Source organism: Contarinia nasturtii, unplaced genomic scaffold (genome assembly GCF_009176525.2).
Source record: "Contarinia nasturtii isolate CC-2019 unplaced genomic scaffold, AAFC_CNas_1.1 Cnas_scaffold_78, whole genome shotgun sequence".
Classification (NCBI taxonomy): Eukaryota; Metazoa; Arthropoda; class Insecta; order Diptera; family Cecidomyiidae; genus Contarinia; species Contarinia nasturtii.
This window is the reverse complement of record NW_022197436.1, coordinates 4,705,203-4,715,934: the sequence shown is the minus strand read 5'-3', so window position 1 is coordinate 4,715,934 and position 10,732 is coordinate 4,705,203. Positions and strand designations below refer to the sequence as shown.

The window sequence follows — 10,732 nt, the reverse complement described above, 5'->3', positions numbered from 1 at the left end:
ATAACGAAAATTTGGTACCACCATTGGTCAGGTTGGATCCACCTATTCCACAAGATTCATGTCCAGATCATTTCTCCTCGCTCACTCTCATACGATATCATATGGGAATATTATGAGAAGTAAACGGGATGACATGAGCTGGAAGTCGTTCTTGACCCATTTTGGGTCAGGTCGGATCCACCTACTCCACAAGATCCACTACTCATAATATAATAATTCATACATAATAATATGAATTCCCATAATATTCCCATAATAATGTTCACTTCTCATAATACATAATTTATTCGAATATAGTGTTTTTGTCATCATATCCACTCATAAAAATACATATCCAACACTTATCCACTTATATCCATAAGTTATCCAGAGAAATTTGATGATTCGATACTTACGTTCAATATCGCGCTGCTGACCATGAATTTGGCTTGCATCATCAGGAATTGAAACATCGTGTACTGGTTGATGAACATCAACATCAACTTCAATCTGTTCTGGTTCTGTTTGTTCCACTGGTGGAATCCGGGTCGGCACGTTGTCAAACAACGGAATCGGTTTAATTTTTTTTTGACTGGCATTGATTTCATTGCGGATGCGGTTGTAAAAATCGGCCGTAATGTTGAAATGATTCAACACATTGGTCGCGAACTGACGCAGTGACACATCAATTTGAGAATTATTGAATGCCTCGTACACGTAGTTCAATACTTCTTGGCGAGAAACTTTACCGCCATCGTTTTGTGTGCAATAGTCGGCCATTTTTACTGATTTGATGTGCAAAAAATAATGCAGTTAAAAAAAAATTTCAAGCTGTAGCGAAAAACACGACTGTTCTGTTTGACATCTAATTCGAACTGTTCATAGTACGTGGGCTGCTCCATATATTTCTAGAAAAGCATATACAACGCAATCGTTTTTTATCAAAAATGGCTTTATTGTTTTTCAAAGTATTCGCCATGATGGTCGATACACTTTTGCTTACGCTCGAACCACTTGCCGTAGCATTCATGCCACTCCGAAACCGATATCTCCAAAACGTGTGTTTTGAACGCATCAACTGCTTCTTCTGGCGTCGAAAATCGTTGACCACGCAGTTTTTTCTTTACGCTCGGAAACAAAAAGAAATCGTTGGGTGCTAAATCAGGACTGTACGGTGGATGACCCATTAATTCGATCTTTTGAGCGGTCAAATATTCAGTTGTGTGAGAGCTCGCATTATCATGATGAAGAATTATTCTGCGACGGTGGTTATTTTTTCTTAATTCACCAAACACTTCTGGCAAACAAATGGTGGTGTACCAGTCAGAATTGACTGTTCTACGATCCTCTAGTGGAACTGTTGCCACATGTCCACTAATTGCGAAAAGACAGGCGACCATTTGCTTCGCAACACTTCGAGCGCGAACAACTTTCGTTGGATTATCTTCACTTTGGAAGACCCATACTGTCGACTGCTGTTTAGTTTCGGGCTCATACGCATATATCCACGATTCGTCGCCTGTGACGATGTTATGGACGGAATATGATGCACCGCGGTTATATTTGTTGAGCATTTCTTTGCACCAATTCACACGAGCTAATTTTTGGTCATCGGTCAATTTATGTGGAATCCAACGAGAGCAAATCTTTTTTACGGCCAAATGTTCATGCAAAATCGTGTGTATGCTTCTCATACTAATGCCCAAGGATGCCTCAATCTCACGGTATGTGACATGACGATCTTGCTTTATCATGTTTCTGACAGCATCGATAGTTTCTGGAACAACAACCGATTTTGGACGACCTTCACGGAATTCGTCGATGAGCGAATGACGACCACGATTGAATTCAGTAAACCAGTGATATACAGTGGCCCTGCATGGAGCTTCATCGCCAAAGACCAAATGAAGTTGATCAAAACACTGTTGTTGAGATACACCCAATCCGAAGTCTAGGGGCTTTCATTATTCGTTCATACAAATTTATACACAATATTCACGTCCTATTCATCATATATACGATTAAAATTTCTCGCCTATACCAGTGAATAAGGTGTATTTTAAACTACAGTGTACACACACACACAGTATAGCTACACAGAATCGAAGAAGATCCGCACAAAAGAGAATGAAAAAACATGCCATAGACGAAATATATACGAAATATACACGAAATATACACCAAATATATGCAGTTATGCACATTTATTTGCGCGTATTACAGATGATTTTGCAATATATTTGGTGGTTCAATAAGTCTTTGGCCTGACAACCAGGTCGTGTCACGAATAAAATATCTCTTTATTTTTGACAAGTACCATCTGTCTTCAGACTACTGGAAAAACTTCAGACGAGTCCGTTCACGGACCTATGAGTTACAGCGCTTGAAAGAGACCAACCTCAAAATACACCTTATTTCAATATTTTATTACTTTATTCGGAAGGGAAGCAATTATATTGCACTATTATTCCACTCAGGGCATAGATAGAAGTCCCACCAAGCCACATCGGAAATAACAAAGTGATTCGTTATCAAAGTTATAGAAAATTAATATCACCTGTTTGGCTTTGAGAGACACCAGGTTGTGAAAATTTTGAAATATATTTTTTGTCTCTCAAGACAGTAATCTTTTGATTCAAAAAATTTAAAAATGACATAAATTAATCATTTGGCACCGTTCCAACTTATTTCAGTTGATAAAACAATATTTTCAAAGACACGGTCCCACAAAACGCGAGCTCGAACAAAAAAAGGGATTATATGGCTTTTTGCGGACATATCGGATTTTGATGTCCGTGTAGACTATACCTTATCCCAAAATGGATTGAATAGGTTCTGTAGGATACTGCTAATTAATTATCAACAAAAATATTTACATTACATTTATCGCAATAAAACTACCATTCAAAACCATTGTGAACAAATGCGGCAGCCTCCGTTCAAGTGAAGTTTTCTTGCACAAATGTTGGACTGATATATCGAAATGTTCTGTTCCACGTGATGCTTCGGATCTATTCTGGATTATTCACTAGGATATTGCAGACCCTCAAAGCAAGATCTTGGATTTTTTTAATCATTTCTTCAAAAAGAGACATTTTTGGGGTAGTTGATTTCCGTTGCCTGTATTACCACATGCAAAAGTAATATAGAACTTCTTACTAGCTCCAGTAGATAGAAGAGAGTCTGAACAATATCACCAAGCTTAGTTTAAGCTTTGCTGATAGATTTGTCTTACAAAAATTGTTGTTGATTTAAAAAATCGAATTCTTTTTTTTTCCATTTTTCGATAAAAACTAGAGGTTGGTCTCTTTCAAGCGCTGTAACTTATAGGTCCGTGAACGGATTCGTCTGAAATTTGTCCAGTAGTCTAGAGACAGATGGTACTTTTAAAAAATAAAGAGATTTTAAGAACGACGTATACAGAACGACGTATACACTGGAGGTGTACGAAATTTAAAAAAAAAAAATCCGTAAATCGAACTTTTTTGATTTTTGAACTTTTGGCTCCAGATAGTGACCCGATGAAAATTTTTCAAATCTGATGGGTGATTTGAATTGTACATATTTTGTACATTTTAACGACGTATAACTTTGGTGTTGTACAAATTCGGGTAAACATTTTCCGGGTTTTGATATTTTCAATTTTTAAAAATCCAAATTCTGAAAATTTTTTGTTGGTACATAATCATAAAAATTGTTGTACATAATTGTACATAATTAGTACATTTTAGTAGTATATACGATTTTTCGAAAATTGACATCGACCGGAAATTGACTACCTATCCAATCAATTGTTAATTTGAATACACCACGTACATACAATGGTGATGAACATGCTGGCCGTTAGTGAAAATTATTATTATTATTACATTATTCAGTTGGATTCAAATGTGGATATGATGTCAAAAACACATTCTATATAAGACTCGTGGATACGTATGGATAAATGTTGGATATGTATTTTTATGAGTGGATATGATGATAAAAACACCATATCCATACATATCATAGCCGTGGTCTATTATAGGAATTCCCATATAAATTTTGTGACCGAAAACACTGACGTCCTCCCTGATTGCATTAAATCAAACTAATGTTTTGTGTTGCATCTAACAGATGGCGCTCGCATATTCGCAATAACAAAAATCCATTTAAAAAGTCTAAAAAGTACAGAAAAATAATTTAAAAAAGGAACAATAAATAAATTTTAAAACGTTTTTTAATGGAAATTATTTTTCTTTGTAATTTTGTGAGATTTACTGTTCTCAATATTGAAGAATATTAAATTAGAAAAATAAAATGGTTAACATAACCTCACTTTTTTGTCACAATGATAACAAGTTGATTGCTCAAAAAATCTACAAAACACCAGAAAATATTTACAAAATAAATGTAAATATATTTTTAAATGTTAATTTAAGTGAACATTAATATCATTTTCATTTTTGTGGGATTTGAATTCAAAATATTCGAAAATAACTAAATCAAAAAGTGTGCAACATAGCCTCACTTTCAATTACGCAATTTATTTGACGTCTAATACAAATAGAAACATAACACTTTGGGACAGATTAATTTACTTTAATGTTATGAGGGTGCGCTTCAGTAGATTCGGAAACAGAAGAGTAAAAAAATTAATAAAATAAAAAATATTTTAAAGCTGTACAGCACTGTACGGAGTAATTTATATTTTTTATAAACCTTAATGATTTCCCAAATTCGTTACCTCTTTCAATGTTTTTTAAGTATGAAAACTAATTTATTTGCTCTAAAAACGCCATTACAACAATTACGTAATTGAAAGTGAGGCTATGTTGCACACTTTTTGATTTAGTTATTTTCGAATATTTTGAATTCCAATCACACAAAAATGAAAATGATATTAATGTTCACTTAAATTAACATTTAAAAATATATTTACATTTATTTTGTAAATATTTTCTGGTGTTTTTTAGCTTTTTTGAGCAATCAACTTGTTATCATTGTGAAAAAAAAGTGAGGTTATGTTAACCATTTTATTTTTCTAATTTAATATTTTTCAATATTGAGCGATATTGAGAAAAGTAAATCTCACAAAATTACAAAGAAAAATAATTTCCATTAAAAAACGATTTAAAATTTATTTATTGTTCCTTTTTTAAATTATTTTTCTGTACTTTTTAGACTTTTTAAATGGATTTTTGTTATTGTGAATATGCGAGCGCCATCTTTTAGGTGCAATACAAAACATTTGGAACAGATTAGTTCGATTTAATGCAATCAGGGAGGGCGTCAGTGTTTTCGGTCACAGATAGACCACGGCTATGATACATATCCACGATTTATCCACATTTATCCACGAGTCTTATATAGATACGTAACTTCTCTGGATAAATTGTGGATAAATCGTGGATATTTATGGATACGTATGGATATCAGTGGATATGATGATAAAAACTCCATATCCATACTTTTACACCAATTATCTATACATATCCACCATTTATCCACATTTATCCACGAGTCTGATATATATACGTAACTTCTCTGGATAAATTGTGGATAAATTGTGGATAAATCGTGGATATGTATGGATAAGTGTTAGATATGTATTTTTATGAGTGGATATGATGATAAAAACACCATATCCATACATATCCACGATTTATAAGTGTCTGTCCAAATTGCGCTTCCCCTTTGCAATTTTTTATGAGGTTTATACTAATGTAGTAAACACTCAGTGAGTATAAGGTCTATATCACCCACTCAGCGTGTATATAGAACCATACATTAAGTCTAGCTAGCTATTAGACTTAGATGTTTTGTATACTGGACATAACAATGGTGTCATTGTTTCAAATGGTTAACATTTTAAATCATTTTGGTTTTTGTTTCGAAAACCTCGTTTCGGCTCCCTGAATAATACCCGATTTTATTTTATCGGACGCTCAAATTGAATTTTACCCCACGTCGAACGACGAGAAATGTGAGATTGTGCTTAAAATGGAACAAAAGGTCAGCTTTCAAACGATACCAGACATTTGTTATTATGAGTTATAGTTGCTGAGATATTTGGCTCCAAAAAAAGTGCGGCGATTCGGGCCGACCTCCCTCCCATATGTGCAATTTTTGTTTGGTTTCTGTGATCAGTCAGTATGAGTGAATGTTTCAATTGACAATGATCAGATGGAATGAAACACATTTTGAGTAGACTTATAACTCATTGAATTGTTCAGACTTCAAGCGCGTCCGATTATACCGATCCCTCTTATAGTTCCGACCGCCTAATTTATTGCATCTGGCAGTACATTTATTGGCAAAAATTTGAAATGTCAATTGAAACTCGTACTATTGACATATGGTAATATTTACACTAGCACTTTTTTTTCAGTAAACTATAAAAAAACGCAAGAGAGAAAAACAAAGTTTATTTTGTTCATTTTATTTATTGAATAGTTTTAACGTCAGCCTTTAAGAAGATGACGATACAAGTATATGAGCTTGGAAAAGAGTGGAATACATTCCCTCGTTAAAAACCAAGATCTTTTAAATCAAATAATATACAATTCATATTCCAGTTATAATTTATATTCGTGCGCCATTGGGATAACCTTGATGTTGATATATCTTTTCTGGCCGCCTGTAATTAAAAATTTCGTTTTATTATTTTGGATGCATTTCCAGTGAAAATTTGTTTAATGAGATTTTTTGCGTTTCATCATCGCCTCAGCGATTAAATTAAAAACATCGCATATCTATGCGTTTGCATATATTTAAATTTTTGCCTTTTCTCTGTTGGTGAGAAAGTATTTCAAAGAAGCTAGTGTTACATTTTCAGTAAAGTTTTGTGATGGCATGGAATTTCTGAAATCTCCACAACAAATTTATAACGTACGCGTAAATGGACTGTTTATTTTTTTAATATCTCTCTAAAATTGTACAATACAAGAACGTACTTACATTATTTATGACTTCTTGTACTCCCTTACTATAAAAGAAAGAAAAAATAAATAGATTAGTTTTACAATTCCATTTCGTACACTCTTATATTGTTGAAATTAATTCGATATAATTTTCGTCATTTTTGAGTAGTTTATCTGATTTTTTTGGTAATTTGTATATATATTGTTCAATATCTCTTCTCCTTATCACTCTCTCTTGAGATACTTTTGATGTTTGAAAACGGAAAATAGTATCTAGGAGCCGGCCATAGTATATGCAAAAATATACCGTGGAAGTAACGTAAGAGCATTTTTTACGAGTACAGTACAGTAATCCAAATATATGTATAATTATTGACCTACTTTAAAAAATGTCGACTAATCTTAAGTTGGTGGGTCGTTTTCGACTTTCATGGAAATACATGAAAAATAATGAAATTTACCGATCGATTTTTCTCGCTTTTATTTTATTGAAAAACTTAAAAAAATATTGAAATTCAGGGGGTGTAATCCGCGAGTGTTCAACTTCAAGAACATTTTAAGTCAGGTCGGATCCTCTTACTCCACAATATCTACTTCTGGAGCTGGAAGCGAATCTTCCATCAAATTATTTACATACAAAATATATGTGGGTCAAAAACGACCCGATCTAGCAAAAATGTCCCAAAATCAAAATTGAAATAGCTAAAACTCTCCGATTTCCATGGATTAAGGTCCAAACAACAAAGTCACGAAAACACAGCCAAATATTGATAACAGTTTTGAAAATATTTCAGTTCAAAAAAAATCGGTCGACCCCAACGTAGGTCTACGGTTAAGAGAACTTAAAGAGGTTTTTCTGACGCACAGGGGTGGAGAGCAATCTCATCCATTACGTTAATAAAAGTTTTCAAATCCGTACCATTAATCAGGTATATGTCATATAGAGACACGGTTCTTTTGGAAAATTGCCCAAAAATCATGAACTTATCTTTTGTCTCTTTTGGGACTAATCATAGCAAAAACAACCAAAATGATATGAGATGAATGCCATCAATATAAGAATTTTTTATATTTTAAAGTATTTTATTCATCATCTAGGATAATAATAATCGAATCCGATGAATGAATTTATCGTACGATATAAATTTAATAAAGGTAAATAAATGTTTGTACTTACATCCTGTAAAAAGAAAAAAATCAATAAATTAGATCGAAATTTTCATTTCGTATATTTTTTAAAAGTCATAATACAATACATCGTGCGATTGATTCACCATCAAAGATAATAATAATTGAATCCGATGGATGAATTTATCGTACGATATAAGTTAATAAAGTCAAATAAATTTTTGTACTTACATACTGTAAAAAGAACAAAAAATCAATAAATTAGTTTTATATTTTTAGATATATAATACATCGAGCGACAAATTCATCATCAAAGATTCGATTGAATCTGATGAATGATTTCATTGCACAATATAAATTAATAAAGTCAAATAAATATTTGTACTTACATCCTGTAAAAAGAAAAAAATCAATAAATTAGTTTTACATTTTCATTTCTTATATATTTCAAAATATCCGATCGATCAATTCATCATGATAATAATCGAATCTGACTGAATCCGAATGAATTCATCGCAAAGACAAATAAATTTTTGTACTTACAAACTGAAAAAAGAACAAAAATTCAATAAATTAATTTAAATTTTCTTTTCGTATACACTGCAACCAGAAAGTTTGAGTACGATTAACGATTTTCAGACAAATTGCCGTTTTTCACACGTGTCGCAGATCATGAAAGAGTCATTTCTGATAGATGGTCTATTCAGACGAAATGTAGATCACAAAGTTTGTATGAAATTAATTCATCGTACCCAAACTTTCTGGCGGCTATGTATATGTTAAAATACATAATACGTAGCGCGATCAATTCATCGTCAACGATATAATGTTTGTACTTACACACTGTAAAAAGAAAAAAATTAAATAAATTAGTTTTAAATTTTAAAATACATAATACATAGCGCGATCAATTCGTCATCAACGATAATAATTGAATCCAATGCATGAACTCATCGCATGATATAAATTAATAAAAGGAAATAAATGTTTTTACTTACTTGCTGTAAAAAGAAAAAAATTCAATAAATTAGTTTTATATTTCCTTTTTATATGTATTTTTAGATATATAAAACATCGCGAGATCAATTTTCCATCAATGATAATAATAATTCAATCCGGTGAATGAATTCATCGCACGATATAAATTAATAAAGGAAAAATAATGTTTGTACTTACAACCTGTAAGAAGAACAAAGAATAAATAAATTAGTTTTATAGAGAATTGAATTTTTCACACTGGAAGTGCGCGCACATAGTAGACTTCGTACTCACAAACTAAGTGCGACGCACACAATGCTTTTATTTTCAATGTGCACACACATTTATATGTATTTTTAGATATATAACACATCGCGCGATCAATTTGTTATCAGTTATAATAATAATTGAATCCGATGAATGAATTTATCGTACGATATAAATTAATAAAGACAAATAAATGTTTGTACTTACTTGCTGTGAAAATAAAAAAATCAACAAATTAGCTTAGCATTTTCATTTCGTATATATTTTAAAAGATCATCGTGCGATCAATTCATCATCAATGATAATAATTGCATCCGACGAATGAATTCATCGCACAATGTAAATTAATAAAGGAAAATAAATGTTTGTACTTACTTCCTGTAAAAAGAGAAACATATCAATAAATTAGTTTTGCATTTTCATTTTGTATATATTTTAAAATACATAAAACATCGCGCGATCAATTAATCATTAATCATAATTATTGAATCCGATGAATGAATTCATCGCACGATATAAATTAATAAAGGCAAATAATGTTGGTACTTACACACTGTAAAAAGAAAAAATCGATAAATTAGTTTTACATTTTCATTTCGTATATTTTTTAAAATATTTAATACATAGCACGATCAATGCATCATCAATGATAATAATCGAATCTGATGTATGAATTCATCGCACGATATAAATTTAAAAAAATCCAAATAAATATTTTTACTTACTTGCTGTAAAAAGAACAAAAATCAATAAATTAGTTATAGATTTTCATTTCGTATATAACATGTGAACAGAAAGTTTTGAGACTAAATTCAAGCGTACGCAATTTGAACACCAAAGAAGCATTTTGAGAATTTCTCTCAGCGGTAGCTAGCTTTATTCATAGGCAACCCGGAAAACTTATTTTCAGTACACTCAACGGGCCATTGTCTTCGATTTTACGCAGTAGGTATCGAATCTTCAAAATCATGCGTTGGCAGACCGATTTGTCGATTTCATTCAACTTTTGCTTTATCCCACCAACTAATTGTTGCACGTTTCAAGTATTTTGGACCTTCGCCTATAACAAACATCCAAAAACAGACGAGAAATAATTAATGTGGTGTTTTTTTGTGAAGTTAAAAAGATGGTCCTTTTTCATGGAAATGCTATTTCTTAAGAAGCCATTATTGTGGTTTTTTCTACTTGCAAAACACAATTTTGTCTCTACTCAGATAGTTCTCAATGAATGCCATCGATTTCAACAATATTTGGTTGATAATGGAGCAAGTAATGGTGATTTAACCTTACGTTTCAGCACTAAATTTTCGAATAATGGCTCTAAAGCACCTTCCAAAGAAGATCCTACCATACAAACACCTCTTTATCAAAGTTCGGTTAGTCGACGTCTCTAGCGTTATAAAGTAGTGCCCTAACATAATCAATGCAAAAGAAACCACTTGTACTTGATTCGTGGTTCGATTTGGCGATGAATGTTT

General features: G+C 32.0%; 1 long non-coding RNA gene across 1 annotated transcript; it reads right to left on the bottom strand.

Moving 5' to 3' along the window:
• Positions 1-6,384: 6,384 nt before the first annotated feature.
• LOC116337092 lies at positions 6,385-8,950 on the bottom strand. Its single transcript, XR_004200780.1, has 5 exons — positions 8,399-8,950; positions 8,241-8,243; positions 8,059-8,061; positions 6,919-6,946; positions 6,385-6,598 (listed from the first exon to the last, which is right to left on the bottom strand). It is a non-coding gene; the product is annotated as an uncharacterized LOC116337092 (long non-coding RNA).
• Between the last annotated feature and the right edge of the window lie 1,782 nt (positions 8,951-10,732).